This window comes from Atractosteus spatula, chromosome 14, assembly GCF_055471065.1.
Source record: "Atractosteus spatula isolate fAtrSpa1 chromosome 14, fAtrSpa1.hap1, whole genome shotgun sequence".
Classification (NCBI taxonomy): Eukaryota; Metazoa; Chordata; class Actinopteri; order Semionotiformes; family Lepisosteidae; genus Atractosteus; species Atractosteus spatula.
The window spans coordinates 15,902,217-15,927,602 of record NC_142719.1 but is presented as its reverse complement, the minus strand read 5'-3'; the positions used below and the strand labels follow the sequence as shown (position 1 = coordinate 15,927,602).

Below are 25,386 nucleotides of genomic sequence, written 5' to 3'. Positions count from 1 at the left end.
CTCTGGGCGGAGAGGAGGGGTTGAGGGGTATTTGTGGAAGGGGTGCCGCGTGGTTCAATTTCGCTTGTACTGCTTAATTGAGAAACACGTCGCTTTGCCCAAATGGTATGTGTGGTTTGACCTAAACTAAACAGAATAAAAAAACGCTTGGATCTGCTTGGGAAAGAGCAAATACCATTGCTGTAACTGCCGGTGTGTGCACCTCTCGCGTTTTCTGTGAATTATTCCCGGGACAACGAGGTCATGGCGACATTCGTCTCGTGGCTATTCGCAGGCAGAGGTGACAGTGGGGGGTGACGTCACCTGCATGCAACTCGAGACGCGGGCTCCGCTGTAAGACAATCGGCGGGGTCTCGTCACTTCACAACAAAGCGGGGTCACGTTCCGCAATGTGGGAATGCGGGGTGTGTGTGTGTGTGTGTGTGTGGGGGGGGGGGGGTTAAGTAAAAATAAACAAAAATAAATCGAGAACTGGACAATTTATCTGGAGACCTTTTAAATGTGAAGCAGGCAACGTCTCAATCCTCAGATAAAAAGAAAAGCACGGACGCGCGCGAACAGCTGTAAGCAGTCTTTTGGTTGACGTAAACAGGGCAACTTTGTTTTCAAAGAAGAGTAAGGGCAGCGGTTAACCAGCAGGCAGAACTAAAGGCTGCGAATTCCCCCGAATGTGCCTGAAACGCGGGCAGCCTGTGACAAACCCTTCTACAGAGGGAATAACCAACTTTCTAGACCTCCCGGCTAGTAGCCCTGCTGGTAACTGCTCCTGCAGGGTCCCGTTCAATCATTAACTCGCTATCTCTGCCCCAGAGAACAACGGGTCATTCATTGCTGTGCGTTGACGTGTTGTACTTTCAGCAGTTGTTTCAGTAAATTCAAAGAGTCTCCTCCCGCTTAATGAAAAAAAAAAACCCAATCCCAAGAGATTTCTCTTGTTGATGCTCGCCGCTGCCTCGCCGGAGTGGAAGGAAAAGGTTTTCCGAGAGGTGCGAGACTGGCCACGCCGTCCACGTCTCGGTCTCCGACAGAGACAGCGACGAAAAGGTGAAAAAAAGAGAGAGAAGGAGAGAGGGGGGAGAAACATCTGGATTTCATTTCGGAGTCAGAAGACAGAGGAGAGAGGGGAAAACAAATCTGCGATTACAGAAAGGAGTATTTTTCTGCGCTGAAACACTTTTTCATTGGGTCTCTAAACAAAGAAGGAGTGGAGAGCTCTCCCCCCACCCTCGCTGTTTTCTTTTAATAAACCAAGCTGATTGGGAAAAAAAAAATAATATTCCGTACTGGGACTTCGCGTGCAGTGCGGAGGGCTGCTCTGTGTGTGTGTGTGTCACCGTGTGAAGCGCGCCTCCCAGCTTCCAAAGCTTAAGAGACAACTAGTGCTCCCTTCGCGAAGGAGCGCAAGTCGGGCGGACACGGGATTCGTACGGCAGGCCGAGAGCGGCACGGAGACCTCCCGTCGCCTCGCACTTTTATCCGCCGGTGGCTGCTGTCCACGGCGCTGTCTTGCCGCGTGCTTTTGCCCACGGAGGCGGCGGGCTTCGGAAAGGGCCCCCCTCAATGCTAGCGGGGCGCCGCTCCGCTCCCTCGCAGCCGGTTTGCGATCCTGCGTGGATTCCGGGGAAAGCGGGGAAGAAGAAACAGCGGCGTCCACAGCTGGCCAGGTTTTGAGAAAAAAAAAGAAGAAAGAAGAAATCCTGACACTCCGGAGGCATCGGGTGGGGGACTTTCCAAACCAAAGGGAATTAAGGAGCATGGTTTCAGAGTAACCCAAGATACAGCAAGACTCCGCTGGGCTCGTATACAACCTCAGAGCGTTACTGCGTCGGACACGGTATATGGGGTAGGTCTGCAACATCGGTGATTTTAATACTATAATGAGAATAATCGGAGGGGTCTGTAATAGAGTTTTTATTTGTAGTAACCGTACTGTACAGTACTGTACAGTACGTTTTGGAACTGCTATATTTTACGGCGTGAAAATTATCTTTTTTCCTCACACGTCTGGAGGTGCAAACGACACATTCGCTTGAAATACAGCACCGCAGTTTCTGAACGTATCCGTGTTGATCTGCGTAAAGCTGACTTCAAAGCCCTTGCTGAAGCCGTGAAGTCAGCTAGCAACTTCGAAGTTCCTGTTTATCGGAGCAGAGCCCCGCGCTCAGGTGAGGGGCGTGCGGCGTGCAGACCCGTGCCAGGGCAGACGGGCTCGCTCTCTGTGCTGTGAGCGGGCAGCAGGGCGGCACGCATAACCCATGTGGGCGCACGTGTGGTGAATGCAATTAGAACTTGCAAATAAAAAAAAAAATCGCTTCTTTCGTCTTTCCAAGTACATCCGTCGGTCGTCACGGCGCTGCTCCTCGCCGAAAATTGTTTCCTATCAGCGAAATATTAACTTATGGGTGTTGGAAAGTTGAAGCGAGCGAACACCAGTCTTTCTGCGGGGGTGGGGCGACATGTCTTCGCATGCTTGCCGCTCCGATCATTAGTCGCTGAATGATTTATTAACCTCCCCGAGACCCCGGCGTGTTTTGCGCCGGACCTAATCACGTCCCCCCCGTGCCCTTTCGGGTGAAGGGAGCGGAAGCGATCGGGGGATAAAACTGGCCCCTTTTTTCCGGACAGAAGGCGTTGTTGTTGTTTTTTAACAACCTGACAAAGGCGTCCGCTGCCGGTGCTGCGGGGGCTCTGTGGGCACCGTGAGCGCGGCACGGAATCGGGAACTTTGTGCCGGTTGTTAGCGGAAGCCTGGGTCTCGGAGTTGGCTTCAGACGGGAATACTTTCTCGCCCGCTTTCCACTGCCAGCCACTAAGTTGTTGCATCGCAGTCTGCGCATTGAAAAAGAGCCCACGCGTTTAAAAACAAAACAAAACAACCCATTCAACAATAATAACGCCAGACGTGTCTTTAAAACCGAGGGTTTCACGGTTAGTGTGCTGAAACGCCTTAGGTCCTACCTAATCCTGATACATCAAGGGCGGATGGTCGACATACCGGAAAGTGGTAGTTCATTCAGCACGAGCACAGGGAGGGCGGCGGTCATTTAGGGGGTGATATCAGCAGTGCTGGGACTGAAGGAGAGGTCAGTGCTTGTCAGCTGACCCTGGTCTGGCAAATGTCATGCACTCGAGAGGGGGAAGCCGTGTGGCTGGGAGAGAAGACAGAAAGACAGAAAGCGAAATGAAAAGCCACCCCTTTTGTCCAACGCGAGATGGGAATGGTGCACAAAAGCAAGCGTTTCAGATAGACAGCGGGGGCGGGAGAGCTGCTGCTCTTCAGGTGTGATGACCGAATTCGGCGGTTCACGCCACATGCTCTTCCGCGAGTCGTTTACGGGTCCGGACCCGCTTGGTCCGGCAGCAGGGCTCTGTGGAGCGCAGGCGGAATGGAGGGGGGGCGACAATCTGTGTGTTTTGGGGTCCTGCCGTCACCGATTCCATTCCTGAAAAATAAAAACACGGACCCTCTCTCGCCAAGTCCCGGACCCACGACTTAGCGCATTTCAAAGCACGTTTCTTAACTGTGTTGCTCTACTCAGTTGCCCTGCTCCAGTTCTACACATGGCACCTGCGCCTTGCCGCTTCCTATCTAACCGGGTGTGGGGATTACGTTGGATGTGACACTGTGACCCCCCCGCGAGTTCAGCACCCGCGGACCACAATCCTTTTACCTTTCCCCCTTGTGTTTATTGTGGTCGTGTCTCCGAGCCCGTAGTCTGGCCTTTCACTGTGGGATAAGGTTACGCGTGAGAGAGTCCTGTTGTGCTTACGGCCCCCTTTGTCCTGCGCGAGAGTCTCTGCGCTCTTCAGAACTTGGGAGGAGAGCGGAGGCCCGCTGGTGTCCGGGCGCCGCCTGGCTCCTCCGCTGCGATTCTTTTCGGCGGAGGATGAGCTTTGCCGGTGGCGAGCTCGCCGCACTTGGCACCTGGCCGAAAAAAAGCGGAGGGGGGGGGGAGGGCGATGACCTTTCGCCAGGAAACGGAGGAAGCGATCTCAGCACCGCCCGGGGGCGGTTGCAGGGGTCATTCGAAAAAGACCCGCGAAGGTTTGGTCACGGAGGGTGGCCAGGTTATGATCGTCCCACACTAAACCGCTGGATACTAAGTGCTCATTGCAAAGAAAAGACCACGTTCTCACGCTGTAGCGCCGCCTTCCTCCAATCACTCACACCCAATCCAAGCTCCGTGTAATAATATTTCAGCGCATCCTTTATGAGGATGCGATTGTATATTATTGCTAATCGGGCTAATAAACACATCCTGCGGTCATTCCTGTAAGTTGAATAGGTATTCCTGAAGTATTGTTGTGGACTGTATGTATCCAGGTGTACTCTTGAAACATTGGCAGCATTGTAAATAATAATCCCTTGCATGTCCCTTGCTTAATCCCCCCATTTTAGCCCAAAGGACCTCAAAACCCTTTGCATATAGGAGGGGACCCCCTTCAGCCCCCAGTGTGCTCTCCCCCCTTCCAGTCTGTCTCTTTGAGATGGAGGTACTGGGTTTCATGTCTTAATTTATGTTATTGGGATGTGTAGGTTCATGCTCTTGGGTCCTGGGTTTAATGTCGGCCTAAGACACCCTCTGTGCGGAGTCTGCGTGTTCCCCCTCATATCCACGTGGGTGTTCTGTAGCTCCACACTCCTCCAACCACTCACACCCAATCCAAACTCTGTTTAATGCCATTTAAGAGCCTTCTTTCTGAGGATACGCTTGTATGTGTGGAGTCTGCGTGTTCTTCCTCGTGTCGACACGTGTTTTTTTCTGCCGGAGTCCAAAGGCGTGCTGTCTTCCCTGTGCGTGTGGAGGGGGTGGAGGGGATTGCTGATGTCTGGCCAAGGGCGTCGTCCCCCTCCTCCCTATCCATGCTGCCGGGATGAGTCAGGGTAGCTGCGGCCTTTCCAGGAGCGGACAGACGGACTTACATTCCGTGAAAGCAGAACAGGGCCTCCAGCTCGGGCAGCTCGGGAGGGCATGCTCTAGCACAAAGCTGAACAGGAAGTAATCGGTGACACCCCCCCCCCACCCCGCGTCGCCTTCAGTCATCGCCTCCCCCGGCGCGGCGCATGGACGAGCTGTCGATCCTGGGCTTCCTCCCACTCCGGGAATCGCGAGAGACAGCGTGCTGCCGGCAGGCCAGGGCGTTGGAAACTCGGAGACGAACCAGCTCAGGATGTGCAATTTTGCCCTTTCTTCCTTCCTGATCTCGGCGACGCTGGGAGATGGCGAAGCCCTCCCGCCACTTGACGGCGTGCAGCCATGCTGTTGAATTAAGGAGCGTTGCCTTTTGCTTTTTTTTGTTCTTTCCCTAGACTGGGAGCCGACAGGCACAAGCACTACAGCTGGGTTCCCTGCCGCAGGTCAGGTCCCTCTGGCTGTTGATGTTCCGATAAGATATACCCTCAGTCTGGGATTCCGACATGTGACTGCACGGCTGATTAGCCCAGCACAAATCCAGTGGCTGCTCCCAAGCCCAGACCCATAGTACGAGGAATCCAGCCCCTGCCAGTTCGAAGCAATAATCCGATCCAGAGGAATTTGCCTGCAACGCTGTGTGTATTAACTCCACGGCCAGCCACCGAGTCCGGGGTTTTTCAGTTCATTGCGTCTGGGTGACACGGCGCAGGAAATGTTTCGGGAGACAATTTCTCCCACGCTGGCTCGTGTGTGAGGCAATGATTGTTGTCTGTCTGGAGAAAGGGGTGAGAAAATGAGACTCCCATGCCCTGCGGAACATTTTATAAGTCGTTAGTGAATAATGCAGTAGTCGGTCTACAAAACAGAAGGGATTATGCAGGTTTCTAGGGGTGCCTTTGCAGAATTTTAAAATCTCCGGATGCGTCCCTGATCCCATTCCGTTCCCCCTGATGAGGAAGTGGTTTCTTGTTAGGCTGACATCCCAAGGCAATCTTCTATAAAACCTTTGTGATCTGTTTTAGTTTCAGCATTATATTCATGAGCTCTTCTTTAACAGACGGCAAAGCTCCTGCACGTTACGATTGAAGGAAAAAGTGACTTCGTAGCTCTGTGGAGCTTTTTACAAATTTTAAACCGGGGTGTAGGAAGATGAATGCCTTTCCCTAGTACAGAGTTCACATTAGCCTGTTTCCTGCGAGGTCAATTACATGCTTATTGGCGCAGTCCTAGGATCATGTGACAACAGTATAAAAAAACAAATATATATCCAGCCCTGGCTAATGTGCTTGAATGTTCATGTGATGCAGTGCAATTACAGTTATGGGATTGTGGTTTTGCCAGAAAGCTGTGTTACAACTTGTACAACAACAGCACACAGCCTGATTACTGCACATGTCACGCCCAAAATTCTGTTTTTCAAAGCAGAACTGAAGTGTTCATGCTAAATTCCATGCTTGTAGTGCTAAAAGGCCAAAATGTGGTGTGTTCTGAATATCCTTAGGGTGACAGAGAAAAGAGGAAGGTTTTTAACAGTTTTGCAGCATTTCCAGTGAGTCTGTGTTCTGCACAGCACTTTCTAGTTCGCGGTGGAAGTTAACAGGATCAGCCCACGACAGAGAGGGAGGTAAAACATTTCCGCAAAAAATATAATTTGATCAGCCAATTTTACACCCCCGCCAAAAAAGGGTGCCAAGTTTAAGTAGGTGCACTCACTTCTGAATATTTTTTCTTCTCCAAATTCTGGATCTTCGGAGACTGATCTCATTTGTGCAGTGCAGGATATAAAGGCTAGAGATCAGTGTCTGGCAGCAGGGGAGTCCGATTAGCATTCAAATAGGATGTAATGTAAAGAACAGACAAAAGCCATTTTAAACCTGTAAGATTCCACCTCACGGTAGACTCAAGGGGCTAAACCTCACATTCTCTGCTGCACTCACTGCTAGATTAGCACACACCCGAGAGAGTGCTCGCTCGTTTCGCCTGATGCTGCCTGACAAGAGAATGACCTCACTCCTTTGGATAACAACAGAGAAGTCTGACCTGCTCTGACACAACCAGGGCCTGTGAGATTCATTCTCCACAGTAAGTTATTAATCGCACTGACAGGCTACACGAGAGGCCTTCACAGAGCTCTGAACTGGTCCTTTGAAAAAAGTCTGGGCGTTTGCAAAACACTGCTTTTCCGGAATCAGACCTGCGGGACCGTGGTTCTGAGGGGGGTGGGAACGGACTTGTGGTAGTTTTCCATGTGTGTCTGCGTGTCCGTGTCTGAAACAGGGAGGTTCCCTCTTGCACGTGCATGTGCATGTTACGCCTGTCTGAGCAACAGCAGTAGGCGGGTGGTAGGGTGCCAGTGGTGCCACTGGTGCCCATGTTAGTAACCAGTGGGTTCATTGTTAAGGCAGGCGCTACCATCTTCTTTTTCCTCTGCTGTAACCCGCAAGTCTGCTCCCAGACACCCCCCTCTCCCCTCCCCTCTCTCTTCCCTTTGTCTGGTAAAGCCTGTGGGAAAACTTAGCACATGCAGTGGTTCCCCAACACTGTGACGCCCAAGTCACTAGCACCTGATTTTTCTCTGCGTCTCCAGAACCGCTCTGAAATAATCAGAGACAAAACAAAAACAAACCTCTCCCCTCTTCTCTTGTATTCTCAGTGGAATGCATCTGTGAGCTGGCTGAGAAAAACATGGCCTTGGACACCTACGTAAAAGACCTTTGGAGTCCCTTAGTGTAGAAACCTCTTTATGAAAAAAATGCAATTTATAACAAATGTTTCAATTTGTTGATCAGCTCACTGATGACTTTATTTGCCTCTGCAGCTTACATAGGGGGAAAGAGTTTGCAGCACTCTGTTCTCTTGGCCAGGCTTTCTAGGCAAAATAATGTTTAAGGAAGTAGTGTGGTTATTTTTCAATTGAGTTAAAAAAACCCAACATGTACAAAGTCATCATGAAACACGATGCATGCCAAGATGAGTGAGACAGAGGAAAAGCCAGGACATTTGAAATAGTCATACCAGCTACACTGTGTAGTTCGCAACTAGAGTGTAGCTAACCACACTGAAATCCCCATTTAATTACCTTTATAAAAGGTTAAAACTGCGTATAACTGTAATTCCCCCCATTCCCCCATTCCATGATTTCCTGCATCGCTCCTCATGTGGCTGTAGCATGAGCCCTGACTTCTGACTTTTTGGTCCTGCGTGAATTGCTTGCACATTTCCATCACTGATTCCAGCAAAACGCTCCCCTGTAGATGACTGAAGGTTTGTCACTGAGTACACCGAAATTGTGCTTGCGCATGGTTCCTCTTCTTTCACAAAAGGCCTTGGTCAGATCATTTATTCCATGTTAAAAAAAATTACTTGTACAAATAAAATCCCACTACTCACACCACGTATCTCTGGCATTGCTTGTGTAGAGAGAAATCAAGTTGCAAAAAGCAACAAATAGTAAATTCTGAAAACCCAGCTCAGCAGCAAGAGTGAGAGACATCTGGTGCCAGCAGATATAGTATAAAGTCTGTATCCGGTTTTAACTTGACCTCAATGTCGACACTAGATGAGAATTTGAAATCTCCCAAGCCCATAAAATAAGCCTTTTAAACCCTCCTCTCTCCTACCTGGAAGAACAACACAAGCATGGCTCCTGGCGCACACAACCCACACAAACATCCACACCAATGTTCCTGAACTGTGTAAGTACACTATACCAAACCACCACATGTAAAAACAGAGTCTCTAAATCTTCTACCCTGAGCCTTTGTGGTGAGTCAGTCTTTTCATAGAAAGGAAGAGGAAGATAAAGCTACTGTTCTGAAGTAGGGTTTTCAGTCTATCATTTCCGACAGTTAATCCTGAGGTTATCTTTCTACTGCCGATGTTAAATCCCATTATTTGTTGTTGTTTTCTAAGACAGTGACACTCTCTGAGACACACTGCATTATCTGTTTGCATGGCAAATTTGAGAACCCTGGTAATACTCTGGATCTCTTTCAAAAGGCTGCTGTCCCTGGGTCTCTTGAGATTCACAATGGGTCACAATGGGATTTCCAAAGTAAGACAGAAGACAGTTTCCTAGTCTTTCCTATTTTTCCACAGGCTAATTCAGGCGTGTGTTATGTAGACTAGATGTTTCCTATAATGTATTTGTAAAACCCTTCAACAAGATCATCTGACTGGTTTTTAGTCATGGTCCTGTTTTAAAAAGAACTGTAGCACTGTGATAAATGAAAAGGATTGTTGACATATCTGTTTGGTCCAAATTGTTGCAATGAGGTTTTTATAGAATAGTAGTACTGTAGGCTGTGGTCATAATGTAGGGATATGAGAGGATCAGTGCTTTTTTTCCAAGGAGTATGCTTCTCATTTTCTAATTGGAACTCTTTCCAAAGCATTAAAGAACCTGTTTGTGAAGTGGTCACTAGCCAGCTCTGACCATAATTCTCCAGCAGGGGGTACACAACTAGCTCATTGGCACTGGGGTGTGGGTTGGGATTAGTCAGCCTTCGCATACACCAGACGGCTTCCTCTGATGCTCTCAGGCCTGCAGTGACATCAGTGAGGGACGTGCCTCTCCACCAATCAGCTCTGACCCTCCTGTACATCCATGTAGAGTCTGTGGCATGCCAAAGAATCAGCAGCTGGAGGGGTGGGCTGGGGGGGGTCAAAGGAATCTGTCAATAGCTCCTCATTCCTGCCGTGGGGAACTGGGGTCACGGCTGTCTGCAGACGTGTTATGGTCCAGCTGGCGATTCCAGATTGGGCAGGTTTTCGATATTAAAGACTAATGTCAAGATAGGGCTTCCCATACTATTCAGAATGTTGGTGGGGTCCTCTCCCCCATAATCAATGAGCTCTGGACTAGTGTTTGCCCAATAGGCTTGTAGAGTTTTTAAACAAGCTACGTTTTTGACCTTTTGCTGAAATACTCTTAAGTCATTGGCTAAGGACAAGGGATGAATAAAAGGAGAGGATACAGCCTAGTGTAATTACTGATGTTTGTCACAAAATGTTCCTCACTATGATACTGTACCTTCCTGAAAGATGCTTTTCTTCTTTATGATTTCCAGGAGAGAACCATTACCTGTAATGTTGTTGAACACAGAGCATGTTGATTTTTCGTCTCGTCTTCTTGTCCTTATCTTCAAATCTAAGACAGTCTTACGCCTTTGCTCAAATTTCCGCACCTGGTGCAGTGCGGCAGGCAGTTACCACGCTCACATAGTGCAGTCCCAGCTGCCTCATACTACACAGCACTGCAGGTTCTGTACATCAAAAGTCTGACTTTTGCACTGCGGGTTGCAATAGGAAAGAAAGGCTTTTGCAAAATGCCATATATCTACCTTGGGAGTTTTGATCCTATAGTGCATAGTATTAAGCCAAGACATGTTGAGTGTTCAGTGGTACGTTTGAGTTCCAGCTGAAAACACATCAAAATCGTAGTGGATCCTGCATTCCTGATGTCTTTAAAGCCAGGCCTTTTGTGCATCGAACTTGGCTCATTCACAAAATAACTGCAGTTCTTGAAGAGGTCTGGTTTTCTTTAATGTCCTCGAGCAAAGATTATTCATCAAACAGGTGTGCAATAACACCTACAACCAAAGGGGCTAAGAAGCGAACTTCTGCACAGTTGAAAGAAATGGGCTGTTCACACGAAGTGCTGTCTGAGACGTCTGAGAAATGATAGCTTTTCATAACCATAAACCACATGGGAATTATTGCTGTCAGCTGTCAGGAAGCCATGCAGAGCTTCAGATTAGCAGCTGTCTTGCTTAGACTACAAGGGCCTGGGATGGGTTTGTGTGTAGGACACAGGATGACTGCATTAGTTTATTAGTAAAGCAACTTTGAGCAGCAGACACTGGATGTTAGAGGGCTATTTTTTTCTGTGTGTTCTTAAAAAGCATCCTCTGACACTACAGTTGCCCTGAGCCCCCTACCCCCTTGGGCTTTTGTCCTGTGCAGAGAACAGTAGTGGTTTTAGTAAGGCAGGAGTCAATGAGATGAACCCCTGGGCTAGAAGAGTGTGTGAACTCGCTGATGAAAGCGTATGGGAACTGCAGTTATCGAGAGCACCAAAGCACGAAAGTTCGCGGTTAGTGAGGTTTTCTTAAAAGAGGTGAGCGACACAAGGCCTCATTCATCTGTGCTAGAAGCAAAGAAAGGAAAGCTAGACGATGCCAGGTGTGTCTTTCCCAGCCCCGAAGCTGCTGAGACAGAAGGGTCTCTCCTGCTCTCCCCAGCGCTTTCCCCATACGATCGATAACGTTCCGACGTCTCCAGGAGGTTCGGCATCTTCTCCCTACCACCTCGCCTTAGTTCGGGCTTGTACAGCGGGATTAATAGTGCTCAGGTGTGCTGGCTTAGCTATGGGCACCACATATCCCAGCAAAAAAATAGTTTCTGCAACGTGATCTTTCTGCAAGCTGTTTTCCAGGGAAGCGTGTTTGGGAATTGTGTGTGTGGGAGGGAAAGGGGAGTTAAGGTAGAGGGAGGGGAAATAACCTGGCTCTTTGCAATCCCAGTGTGCAAGTGTTCACCAAATGTGAACCCTTCATTGGACTTCTAACTTGCTTGACGTTCGAATTTGTCCCCGTTCTCTGTGGGCTCCCTGCCAGCTTCGCCAGGTCAGGGTACTGTCTGCTAATGGAGGAATGGTGCCCCTCTGGCCTGTTGCTTTCAGATGTAAACACGTTTTAAGTGTGCTGATGAGCGTTGAAGGTTAATTCGAAAGGTGACCACAGCATAAGGTCAGGGTGGTAAAAGTTATTTTTTGGTGAGCTCATTACTGCTGCCGTGAAAGGTAACAGGAAACGAAATCAAATGAAATGAAAATCCGACGTTGCTTGTTTCAGGAGAGCGAGGCTTACCAGGTCTCTGTAGGGAAGAAAAGAGAGTCGTCTCTGTTCACACTCTTTGACACAGGTGGCCCCATCGCACGTTCAAGAGTATGTTTATTTATGCTTCTGCCTTGCCTGTCTTTGACCGCCACACTATAATTACCGTACATACACATCTGCTGCACTTAAATACCACGACCTGTTTCTGTTGCTTTTGAAAGCTCTGTGTGCTGTAGTTCTCTAGAAATCCACTCGTTTTTCTGGTTGCCTTAGAAATAAGCCGGCATTGCACTGGATTTGTGGTAGCTGGGGCATCCTGTAATAAAAAATAAAAATCTATTTAACATCAAAACCTCACCGTGCTGCTGCTTCAATAATCTTTTTTGTGGTCGCTGGCTCACATTGCCTTCACTGTGGTTTGGAGCTCACTTTTAGAAAACACTAAATGCGCGTCCAAATGTAAATACTGCATGTGCTCTAAAACGTATGTCTACATATGCCAGCAGCCGGCAGCCATATCACTCTGCAGCTCACAACTGGAAACCTACTGAAGCTCAGCAGGTGTGTGCCTGGTCAGCACCTGAATGGGAGACCTCCTGGGAAAAACTAAGGTTGCTGCTGGAAGAGGTGTTAGTGGGGCCAGTAGGGGGCGCTCACCCTGCAGTCTGTGTGGGTCCTAAGGCCCCAGTATAGTGACAGGGACACTATACTGTAAACAGGTGCCGTCCTTTGGATGAGATGTAAAACCGAGGTCCTGACTCTTTGTGGTCGTTAAAAATCCCAGGGTGTTTCTCGAAAAGAGTAGGGGTATAACCCTGGTGTCCTGGCCAAATTTCCCCTTGGCCTTTACCAATCATGGCCTCCTAATAATCCCCATCTATGAATTGACTTCATTACTCTGCTCTCCTCCCCACTGATAGCTTATGTGTGGTGAGGGCACTGGCGCACTATGGCTGCTGTCACATCATCCAGGTGGGGCTGCACACTGGTGGTGGTGGAGGGGAGTCCCCATTACCTGTAAATCGCTTTGAGTGGAGTGTCCAGAAAAGCAATTATTATTACATTTCTGTATAGCTTCATTACAATAAAAGAATAGCTAATCGGCTCAAAAAGCAGATGAAGAAAAACTATGAACTATCTCTTGCAATCTATGGATCTCCACAGGACAACAGGCCGAGAGGCCTCAATTATAATCCTAATTCTTTGGTGTGACACCGTACTGGGGCTGTGCGAGATCACCTGGGTTGAGCCCCAGTCCCCTGGGACTGTTTCAACTCCGTAGTATCTGTGGGTGAAATTCACTCAGGCCTAAAGAAGATCTGATCATTTAGTTTCACACTGTCTGTGGGCATTCCGAGAGGAAGTGTCTGAGCATCGGATAGAAGAACATAGTATTCCAAATTAAAATACACAGCCTGTCACAGCATTAGCTACAAGACAACTAGAAAATGTCTTTTAAGTCAATCTGTCATTTTTTCCCCTACCTTAATGGAACAGACTCAACTGTTTCAGCAGCAAACCAAGGGCCTTAAGTACCCCTGTCTTGTGTTGCCTGGGTGGAATCGGGGATCTTATCTTACGCCACACGCACATTGAAATCAGTGAATAATTTCCAAAACGTGGGCGGACTACGGCACAACTTCGTGACAGGGAGATCAAGCAATGAATGACCTAATACTGCAGATGTTTTTTTTTAAATATAATCTCCTAAATGTCAGAAGGCAAAAACCAGAGGAAGGAGAGAAAGGCTCTAGTTTATAAACTGTACAATGCTCTATTGTGAGGGAGTAGCAATATGCAGACCCTGTTAATGGGCCTGTGAAAGGCCGGGAGTCTATAAATTAGAATACAGAGCCCCCGGAGTGCGACAGACCTCCCTTTTCCCTGTATTTTACAGCCGCACAAATCTTTTAATAAAAGAGCTTTTCTTGGGCCACAATGAGGTACAATTAGCCTCCTCTAGTGCCGAGATTGGGGGGGGGGGGAGGGGATCGAGTGCCTTTAGCCTCCAGATAAAGTGATGGATGGGGCTCTCTGGGAGACAGGCTGCCCTCTGTTTTTTCGGGGAAGGGGAAAACCCCCGTCAAAGCCCGGTATTGAGAGTCTCTGTCTTTAATACAGGACTGGAAAACAATGCCGGGCTCAGCCGCTCGCTTAACCCTTTCCCTCCTCGGTGTCTAGCGGAGAGGAAAACTCCAGCGTTCGCCTCAGCTCGCGTCTCGACGTGCCGTGCCTGGTGGGGTCAAAGGGCATTTCTCTTCCGCGCTGAAAGCGGCGCTGAGCAGCAGCGCTTTGAACGGCTCCTGCGGTGCACAGCGGTGCACAGCGGGGCACGCAGCGAGGCTGAGGGGGCTGTGCTGGGGAAACTTGTGAACGGATGCGCAGTGCCTGCGCAGATCCCCCCCCTAGCTGGGAGACAAAATCATGCGATTTATTCGCAAGCTCAGTGCCGGCGCCGTGAGATTTTATCGGGATGCACCGGTCATGAATGCGTACCGGGAGCTCGGTCACTATGGTTTGTGAAGCAGGGGCTGCAGCTTTGAGTCCATGCAGACGTCAGACATGCGCAGCTCTGCGTCGCCAGCTGCAGGGAGCGAAGGCACGGAGCTGCTGGACCAGGTGGCATTACATCCAGGAGCATGGCAAAAAAACAAAACAATATGTATTTAAAAGTATACATATTGATTGTTGATTAATGAAGACACTCATGGTGAACATTAACTGAAAAAAATGTTTTCAGTAAGAGACTGAGGAGCAACCCGCAGTGGCTGCCTGTCTTCCTTAACCTGCTTAATTTTCACTCACATTCATAGGGTGAAGCATCTCGTTCAAGGGAGCTTAGAGCCAAGTCTTGACATAATCTGCTTCCTCAGCGGAAGGAAGGATAACAAGCCAGTTAAGGTCTCTTTTCTTATTATCAGTGTTTTATTGCCGTGTCATTTGTTAAACACAAAGAAGAAAATGAATACGGCGTCATTTAGTCTTTGATGTTCAGTTGCACTATTTAATGTAAATTAATGACATGCCAAGTCACGTGTTCGTGAACATCAAAGTCAGACGGGTATAAATGAGAAAAAAAAGATTAAAGTGTTGTATGGAAACAACTAAAGGTGCTGGGGCCACGTGTTTCCATAGATAAGGCCAGAAATAAAAATAACAAAAAAAAAGTTGACATTGCGTTGTCTGTATTTCAGATCCAAACAAGCCATTTCAGACCACATTAATTTCCTCAGTCCCTAGGAACGGCATAGGGGGGAAAAAAACATCATTAAAGTTTAACGTGGAAGAAATAAAACATCAAAGCACAGGCGGTCCCTCGGGTTTAATGTAATAGTTACCCCCCCACACCAAAAAAAAAAAAGACCCTTCAAAGCGAAAGCAGGCCACGCATTCAAACCGCTGAACCCAGCCGCTGGGTCTGGGTCACTCGAGGACAGCAGGAGGCGCGAACACGGACCTTAATGGATGGAGGCTGGGAGGGAGAACCGATGCCGGTCGATCTGCGCAGCATTAAGCTGAACGACCCGCAGAGCCCGCCGCCCCGCCGCACAACGTAACCCGAACTGCGCGAACGGGCTCGTCAGCTGACCTCTGGGGCCGGGGGGCACAGGCGGAGATGTTGATGACAACAGTAAAAGCCAGACGAGCTTGCGCGTATCAGCAGAGCTCGGGACTTAATTACTTCCTCCTGGGCTGCAGCTGGGGGAATCCGGCCTTCCTTTCTGACACTCGCTCCCCAGCGCCCGACCTCTTCTAATGGGGTTTTTAATGGAGCTAAATCGACCGTCTCCCGCCGACCGTGACCCCAGCAGGGAGGGGGGGGGGGTCGTCCTGGTCCTTAAGCGCTGTTCTGTTCTGCCTTTTATCTCCTTGTTGTGTGTGTGAGCAAGCCAGTCGGCTCAGCTCAGGTGCTGTGGTATTTTTCTGAATGTGTTTATTGCTGTGGTTTGTGCTGCAGTGAGATAAGGAGCAGAACTGCGATCTTGCCATTGAGCCAAGCGAAGGACCACAGATCCTGTTTTTTGTGTGTTGTTTTTTGTGGGTGCGCGGGTTTGAAACGTGGGCACCTCTTGATCGGACAGGTTGATCAAGGGCTCTTGCTTTAGCCTAGATGTGAATCTCCCTCTGCAGCGATAAATCTGATTTAGAGATGTTTGCTCACTCTCTCGGCTCCAGAGAAAGTAAGGCAACACATTAGCAAACAGGAATTAAAAAAAAACTTTCATGCCTTTTTTTGTGTGCTGAAAACCACTCCTGTATAGCAGAATAAATTCCCTTTGAAGACAGACCCAGGCTTTCATACCTAAAACTGCTGAGTTCTGGAAGAAGTCGAGTTTCTCACATCTGTAAGATCTCATGAGCCCCCGGCCCCCTCCTCTCTCTTGCCTTGATGTTCTGGGCAGAGATCTCACGGCCTTTTTCTGGAATTGGATTTCCAGGAAAGCATCCTCCATGCTCGATTATTACAGAGTGTGAATCTTGTTGTTTAAGAAAGTTTTTTAAAAAAGATTGATTTTTTCCCCTTTCACTGTTATTTCAAAGCTACTGGTGGATTAGCATCTGTTTAGCAAAGTGTGTGTGTGTGTGGGGGGGGTTCATCAGGGCTCCCCTTTCAAGACGTCCCGTTTTGACTGTTGGGAGAAATTTCGCAGATTCGGCTGGGTGTCTGCAGCGACGCCCTGAGGGATCTGTGTCTGGCTGCGACAGAGAGCTGTTCGATCAGTATAGATCAATGAGGCATGACCCCCCCCCAGGCGCCAGTCCTGGAATGGTACAGTCCCAAAGGCTGTACCTCATGGTGGGAGCAAACATGGTGGGTCCCAGGCCAGCAACTGAGAAGCTCGGGGGGTAGAATTTAGCCAGTTGAGATCTCTTTCTTTTTACTTGAGCCTGCCTTTGTATCCTTTTTAACTTAAAAAAATGAAAATAAAAAAAAAATCAGTAACAGAGCCACACCGGTATTATATGTGTATAGAACTGTTTAGTTCGCAAAAAAAGAGAAAATTGTCATGTTGTGGAAGTTTGTGTGTTTTCTTTTATTTGTATGAGAGAGAGGTTAAAGAGAAAAAAGTTTTGGTTTACCAACAACCGCAGGCAAGTACTGTCGGCGTGTAGCATGCTGTTATTGTGGGTAGTGTCCTGAAGGTCAAGGAGCATGATCTCCCCAATAGGCCAGCTGTCCTTTTGGTGAATTCCTGGAGTTTATAAGAGATACGTAATAGGTTTATTCCATGCTGAAAAGAGAAGGAAAGAAACACAACGTATCAGCTGCGGAGCCAAATCGCTGAACAATGAAGAAGGCTTCACAGGCTCCTTTGCAGCCTCAGCATGCTGACCCACCTGAACTACGTTTATAAGAGATGTTAGGACGGTTATTCTGGTCACGCACACATCCGCTCACCTATGTACTGTACATACAGTAAGTCTCGCACCCAGGACTTCCTCTCGTAACCCCCGCCTCCCGGCCTACACCCCTGCAGCAGCTCCCTGGCTCTGTCCTCGCTGTCGTGAGGGGCTGGGCTGCCATCCCCTCAGCTAGGCCAGTCACGCCAGACGCCCTGTACACATGTTCAATCATTAGGATCTAACCAAGCTGTTGAAATGACAGATCTGGCACGGTGCCCACAGATGATGGGGGGGGGGGGGGGGGGACAAATTGCAAATCCTCTCTCTACAAAAACGCCAACCCAGTGAAAGGAAGCACACGTACCTGCGCTCAGGTGTGTAGTGGGAGAGAGCTGCAGCCACTCCCCAGTCAGTTGTGCAGGTGTCTGGCTGATGTGCACCACTCTGTGATGAATTCACTACAGCAGGCTCATTAATGCGCACAGCAGCCTAGTGCAGTGAAATCTCACGGGATCTCAAGATTGTGCATGTTCTGCTGCAGTTACTGAGAACCAGACCATCTTCTTTTCCTTTTTTTTAATGTGCTTTTCAACTGATAAAAACGTTTGACTTTTGGGACAGATTTACATATTTACATCTGATACCACAGTGCAAAATAACGACTGTGGTTTTCTAAAGAGATACTTGATAAAGCTTGCTGCAGCTGTAGCTCAGTATGTGTGCCTCACACAGACTCTTTGGGGAAAACAGAATACAGATGCAAAATAGACTGTTCAAAGCTTTTTTTTCCCCATGCTAGTGTTCCTCCTGCAAGAGATAAGGTAGAAATCCTCACCTTGTTTCACAATACAGCAATTTCCTGTTGGGCTGCAGCTTAATGACAGCAATTAACATAACTATGACAGCAATTACACTGTTTATCTAGCTGATAGTAAAGACAGACAGTCCACATGCAGGGCCTGAATGATGGTGCAGACAGTGCTGTTGTTTTGTGGCTTCTGATATGGAGGAGACCTGTGTACCTTTATAACTCCGAAAGGCTAGGTAGGACTTTCCCAGCTCAACGACAAAAAACATTGCGACACTCCTTTCTGATACATCAGTTCTGTGGCACAGGGCCATAGGTCTGTTTATGCAGTGACTCAGTGAAAAGTTTTTGGGATTTACCCACCTCCCCCCCCCCATGAAAAAACGCAAAGCAAACAGAAACAGTCCACACGGTGCTGTGATCTCAGAGGAAGCTGTATGGGCTTTCCAGGCCTTGGTGGAGGTATAGTGGCCTGGTCTTATCAGTGCTGTCTGTCACCGAAGAGCCTTGCTCAGGCATGGAGGGAGATAACAGAGCCAGAGTCGTAAAACAGACCTGTGTTTTGTGTGCCCAGAGTGGGAGCTGCTTCTTCTGTTTTTCATCTCCTGAAAAGAGCCTCTGCCGACCAGTTAAAACTCACCCCTGGAGATAACCGAGGCAACAAAATGGCATTTAGTTCAGCTTGGCCTCCTGTCCCCGAATCACCCCAGAGCTTTGTAAACTGAACTGATTAGGTGCCACTGACCCTGCTTCTTGCCTGCCTGTTTATGGCCAGTTCCATTGACAAGGAATGCTTAAGCAATGATTAAAATGTTGTATCCTTTTTTTAAAAAAACACACAGATAGCCCCAGTGATTCAAGATAGTATTGGTTCAGTGGGAGTTACAGAGAGATAAGAAGGCTGTTTTATTTTCCCTGTTACCACACTTGGTGGATCAGACAGATTTGTGTCCGGAAGGACAATGAGGAAGTGCTTGTTAGAAGTTGTATGGCCTTGGTTATTTATGATAGCTCCAGCCCTGGCGGGGAGCCGGATCCAGGCTCCGGCTTCCGTCTCTGGCTGGAGCCGATGCCAGGCTGGGGTGCGGGGCCGGTGTGCCACGTGTGTGGGGGGAGCGGTGGGTATCGGCAGCCCACCTGCTCCCCGGAGGAGAAGAGGGTGGCGTGACGACAGGGATCCCTCGCCCTGCCCCCCGTGGCTGGAAACCGTGAGTCACGTTTCCAGAAATACCTGGGGCGCGAAAAGGCACCAGAAACAAAAAGGAAGTTAGTGCAGTGATTCCGAAACTGGTGGTCTGGGCAGGGGGGCGTGCGGGGAGGCAGCGGCGGGGGGCAGAGGATGTGGGGGGCGAGAGTGTGGGCAACTGCCTTTTCGTAGGAAGTTCGCCGAAGTCACGGGCGCTGGGCTCAGAGCGCGTCTGTCCCCGCGGCGCTGGCAGGATCTCACGGGCCTTGTGGAGACGGGGGCACACTCCCGATGTTTGCCCCGCTGACTGCTAAAATGCAGCCGCTGTCTGTTTCCACCATGTGCCACGCTGCTCAGAGCGCCCAGCTGGAGCTACGGGTGGGACGGCGCCCCCACCTGAAATCTAAACTGTAGAGACCCCTGCTTGGGTATGGAACCCCCTCTTTTTGCTTTCCAGGGAGAGCCCACGATTGACCAGGTTCAGGGGCCAGGGAGAGCTGTGCTTTTGAGGAGCACGTAACATAACATCACTGTAATAGCCTATACAATTTTTTGCATTAGGAATTCATCTTTTCACATACCCCAGCTTGCTCTCCATGAGACACACAGACAAGGAGAGAAGCTTGGGGTCAGAGCACAGGGTCAGCCATTGTACAGCGCCCCTGAAACAGTTGGGGTTAAGGGCCTTGCTCAGGGGCCCAACGGAGTAGGATTCCTCTGCTTGCTGTGGGATTTGAACCAGCAACCTTCCAGCCACAGGCACAGATCCTTAGCCACAGAGCCACTGCTGCACTCTGCACGCCCACTGTGTGTAGGGGAAGGGGGGGTTGTACAGACCCCTGGAGATGCTCTGTCTCGATGTGCTTTTGGGGGACAAGGCAGCAGGGCGGCTGTGTGCTTGGGCTTAGCCAGCGGACCGGCAGCGCACCTCCAAGGCTGTGCTTGCTGGGAGGCACCCTGAGGCGGATGCGAGCCTCACACCTCCTGTACAAGTCTCTTCATGCTCCCCCCTGAATGTGTGCCACTCGCGGTTACAGCCAAGAAGAAAAAAAAGCTATTAGTAACCTGCGCGGCCCTGGAAAACATGTGGAAGCTTGCCTGGGGGGATTATAATGGTTTTTTAAAAACATTCTCCCAAAAGAAAAGCCCTACACAGATGTCTTGTCAGCCAGTCACCTCATCCAGGAGTGTTGTTCTCAACCCCCAGCAGGGACAGCGGCTGTGTCCTTCTCCTGACGCCCCCTCGGGTCTGGCTCCTGCTCGGTGTGTTCGGCCGGTTCGCTTTTATGCATGACTTGAGTCGTTTTTAATTTCTTTTTTTTTCCTGACGCAACCTGCCGGCTCTTGTCGAACAAAGCCCGAGCGTTAATGTCAGCCAGCTGTTGGGAATGATTCACCGGGCTGGGTCTTGGCACGTTTTTTGGGGCACGAAGCCCTCCCCCCCCCTCTGCCATGCGAGATGGTCACAGTCCAGCAGACCCTCTCGGACCCTCTCAATCATCGGCTCGTCAAGGACTTGGGACAGAGCGAAGCTGAGCAAGTTGAGCTCAGGTTAAAACGAGGGCTTGGTCCAGTACAGGCCCTGGAAGGCAGCAGGCTGGGTGCTGCTGGTATTATTCCTGCTGCAGATGATGTCCTCCGGGACGCCTTTGTGCGTCTTTGGAAATAGGCGATTGAAAGGGTGGCGTACAATTCCTGCAGGACTGGATCGGAACTCAGATCCGACCTCCCCTGCTCTCGCGTGTGGTCTGCATCTACTTGGGGTCTTTTAGAGTTAATGCTTCGGAGGCGTTTTTTCCCCCCTTTGACTTTCTAAAAACATGGACTCTTTCCTTTGTGTGGCTTGAAAGGCCCATGCACAACCCCGCCACAGGACCGCCTGACACGATACGACCGCCTGCGGATGAACCGAGCAGGCACCAACGAAGAAGTGAGCACCGCAGCTCCGTCAGAGGAGCTAGAGCAGCAGCCCGAGGTCTGGAAACCCCCCCCACCACACACATACACTGTGGTCAGCAGCTCACGTGGTGGCCAGGCAGACAAACGCCAGGCTTTGCTCAGCCTGTGCTCTCACAGCCATCCAGGCTACCCGGCTTTTCCCTGCCGTAAAAAAAAAAAATGTTCCCAGATTTCCACTCTAATCCAACCGCCACGTTATCGTTCTCACTTGCATGCAAGTTCACGTCCCCCTTGCTGGACAGGCCCGTGAGTCACGGGTCACAGACGGATGTGGGGGGTTATTGCGCTGGGCGTTTTCAAAGAGTCACCTGCCTTTTGCTTTCTGTGAATTTCTCATCGTGCTGCGCGGCATGCGGGCCGTTCGTTGTGCCCGCCGTGCTGGTGCACTCGGCTGCCCTGAGCCAAATCCTAACTCTGGTCTCGTCGGGAAACGTCGTCATGTGGTCACACACCGACCCGGGGAGCTGACACCAGGGGACCACCTGGGGCAGTACTGAATGGACAAAATCGGAGAAGGCGAAAGAGCTGAAAGTTACCGGTGGAGAAAGCTAATCTCTCCTGCACAGAACACCACACAGACCTCCAAAAAATACCCCCAGACAAAGCGCAAGTCAGGCAGCAGCAGATTATTTTTACTACACAAGCAAACACATTAGCTCCTTCAGTTCGAGCTAATTAAGAGCTCAAAGGGCAAGCAGCGCAGCACTGAAAGAGCTGTTTCATTGTCTAGGAAAAAAAAACAACAATATCGGATTACAGAGCCTAATGCATTCTTGTAGGGCACTAGTAAATCAATAGAAAGGTTATGTGTGAAAATTGCTGGCTAGAATACTACACTTAGCTCTCCTTTAAAAGTTAGGACCCTGTACATGCCGAGTGCCTCAGTGTTCTCCAGTACCTCTGTCTCTTGTCGTGTGACGAGAACAGAAATAAGGATGTAGCTGTTATAACGCTAGTACAGTGTGCCCGCCCGGCAACTAGATGCTGCTACAGTAAGATCAGCCTCTAGAGCTAGAGAGCGGCACTTTGAAAAGCTCAGTTCAGAAATGTCTTGCAGGGGCATCGTACTAGAGAGGGAGTTTAGAACTGCACTGGGCTCTCTACTGGAAAAATGCCTGCATTTGTGAATGAACTGGATTGATAAACCTGCCACCCGCCAGGATTTTCGGTTGGATTGCATTTTTAATTAGATTGTCGCTTTTTTTTTTCATTCAGTGGCAAGATGCTGGGTGGAAACTTTTGACACCAGGACGCTGTGGTGCAACCACACCGCGAAGCAGAGAACAAAGGGGGGTGGTAGAATTTGGCCCTGTGAATCATGCCACCTGGCAAAAGGCTGATATTTGTACCCCAGGTGTGGAAAAATGGGATCATTCCAGCTTTCTTGAGGGGGGAGGGGTGCTTCACATTGTCAAGAATGCAGAAGGCTCTCGTGGAGAGGGACCTCTGACAGGGTCTTGTTTTTTAAATACTAAAATGGAGTGATGTCATTTTCCATGGGAGAAGAGTGTAGGTTGACCTACTGCACGCCTCCAGAGAACATGCAAAGCTTTCTGCGCCCAAGAGGCATAGTGGAATCGGCTGTGGTCGTGACTAGCAAGCAAAATGGTACTTTCTGTTTCAAAATTTACAGAGGTGTAGGTAAAGTCACAACAACGCAAAATGAGGATTGAGAGAGGAACAATTTGTAGTTGCGTCAAGAGGCATAGAAAAGAAGAGACTTCTGTATGGAATTTCCTCAGACAAAGAGAAAACCGACAACAAAAGTTTGTTTTGTTTTGTGTTTTTTTTTTGATGGAGAGACAGTTCATCCATCACGGAGGAGTGGAAGATTTTTGGGCAGGACCAGATCTTTGTGCACATGTTTGGAGAAGTCATTTGTGTGGCTGAAAGTGCGTGAGCAGGTTTGTTGTGTGTCTGAAGGGGGTGGCTTCGTCAGGGCTACTACCTGCTGCATAGAAAGCTGTCTGTTCCAATGCGGTCCAACGAGTCACACCTGTTTTGGTAGCAGCTGAGAGAAATGCCTATACGAAGAAAAAAAAGAGGCCTTCAACAAATCGCAGCTCGACTTCCTTTTCCTTTAAAGAAGAGATACAGCTACACGCAGCTGCAAGACCAGTGATTTTTTCAAACAAGCGTGCAGCTCTAGGCTGGGGTCAACTTCTGAGGGAAAGGAGGTCTTTGTTTTTGCTCACGGCTCAAAGGATCATAGGAGATGGAGGCGGTTTGCCAGCGGATCACAGGGCATTCGTGTCGGCTGCGTTCAGACTGGATCTAGACGACCAAGTCCTTGCAGGAATCATGACCTGGCATCCCGGCAATCCCTGGTCCGGAGGACAATGTAAGTGCAGAAAAAAAAGAAAAACATTGTACTTGGGTGCTGGCTGTGCTGGTGTGACAGCACAGAAACATACCGCCGCTTTAAGGCCACATGTGATAAAAATACGACATCGGAGACGAGGCAGGACTGACAGCAGGTGTCGATTCATTTATTTTAGCGGTGGAGGTTTAGCAGCAGGTGTTTGCTCTTCAGCAAGAGGGAGGGAGAGGAAGGATTTGAGAAAGATCTGGTTACCTCTTGCTGAAAAGCTCTGGGAGACACGAGCCTCCCTTTGTTCTTGTTGTCTGAACTGCTTACGAGAGGGGGGGTCAGCCGAGCCTCTGTTGTCTGACTAAAGAGTCCCCCCCCCTAATTGGGACTTATCGGGTTCTGCTCAAAAGAGCCGGGGATTGATTTTCACAGCGTGTCAGCGCTTTCTCATTGTCTGAGCATCAGTGCATCATGATTTCCACCGGCGTGGTGTCATCGCCCTGCGCTCGGTGCCGTCAGGCTGTCAGGGCTCTATTATCTCCATCTGCAGCCTGTGGGTTTCAGTGGTCAAGCCTTTCAAGCAAGAACTGGCAGGCCCAGGAGAGTACAAATTCACGTTCCTGAATCTGTACAGCCGTGTTCAGCTGTCAGCTCCTTCTCGCATGCGGAGATGGGACCTTATGAGGATTCAGGTTATGGCATGGTGCATTTAGTGTCATATATGAAGTGCTGCACGTGGGAGGGAATTTTTTGGAAAGTGGTTTATATGGTATTCAGTGGTGCAATTTTAGGCAGGATTAATGAATTAATGGCGTGGGGGCGGGGAGGGGGAGATGAATTTATTCATGCAGGTCAATGTCAAGTCAAGTTGATTTTTTGTTGCTGCTTCTTTACTGGGATGTGAGAGGACTGTGAAACTCTTACTTAAAGAAAGAATGGTGTGTGGCTAGCCCAAAGGCGCAAGGCTCAGTTTTACAGAAGTGCGGCCTCTTAAACTTTTACTCTGATGACAAGCTAAGAGTAGCAGCTTGAAGATGCGATCAGAACAGGAAGTGCTCTATAAAAAGCCCGATTAGTAATCAAGTAAATAAAGAAGTGTGTGAGTTGCAGGAGTTGCACTTTACTGGGGGAAAAAAGGACTGTCGTTCTTATGGATCTTACTACACATGCCCCTGAGGAACTCCCAGTGTTAAAAGGCATGTTTAGAATTACATCCTCTGCTCAGCATAATGGTAGTCTTCTTGTATTAATTTGGAATACACAATTGTTTTATTTAAGACTCTTGAACACAAATGGATAACCCTCCCACACACAAACAGATTGCAATGACTCTCCTGTTTTGGTGGAAGGATTCCTTCTTCCTTTCTGATGCAGCCGGAGCCGTCTGAAGCAGAGAACAGTCTTCTCCCCTTCACTGTCGTGCTTGAAATGGAGTTTTGCGGGATTTTTGCCTTCCCCAATATGTTTCCAAACGTGTTAACCAAGGGAAAATGGCAGAGCGAGGCGCCAAACTTGCAACACACAGGGAAAAGACGGCCAGTTACCAAGGAGCTGCTGACCCACTTCAGCCTTCTTTTTTTTATTATCCTGCAGCCCAGTACAAATAAGTGTAATAAAAAAAATAATAAGGCCGCCGTCGGCGAGGAAGAAAACCGACAGCATTCGTTGTGCGAATGAGCTAAGAGCTGGCGCCGCTTTGGTTTCTGACTCGTGTCTTGACAGCCCTGTGGCGGACTGAGCTCTCTGACAGGACAGCTAGCAGCTCCCGCCTGCTCATCTCTGTCTCTCTGTTCCCTCTTTCCGCTGCAAAAACGTTTTCCACCGAGTCTTTCTGCAGGGAGTCTTCAGCCATGCTCTCCAAGGATGAGCTCTTTCTTGCGCAGGCGTGTGTGTGTGGGGGGGCAGTGTCAGTGTGTGGACAGCCCTGTTCAACAGGAGGCTGAAGGTCAGCTAGCCAGGCCAGGTGTGGTATTCTGGCCAGCTGACCTTCAGCCAGACTTCTGGGCTGGAAACAAAAAAAC

At 49.3% G+C, this 25,386-nt stretch overlaps 1 protein-coding gene across 2 annotated transcripts in view; it reads left to right on the top strand.

The window, feature by feature from the left end:
• The first annotated feature begins 369 nt into the window (after nucleotides 1-369).
• Nucleotides 370-25,386, top strand: part of s1pr2 (sphingosine-1-phosphate receptor 2) — a 44,079-nt gene continuing 19,062 nt past the window's right edge. Inside the window, exon 1 of one of the 2 annotated variants that reach the window (XM_088933260.1) lies at nucleotides 370-1,843. The gene's annotated coding sequence lies outside the window, so the exon portion shown is untranslated. Of the gene's footprint in view, nucleotides 1,844-23,165; nucleotides 23,396-25,386 lie in introns of those variants that run through there. The other variant, XM_088933261.1, reaches the window with a different exon arrangement.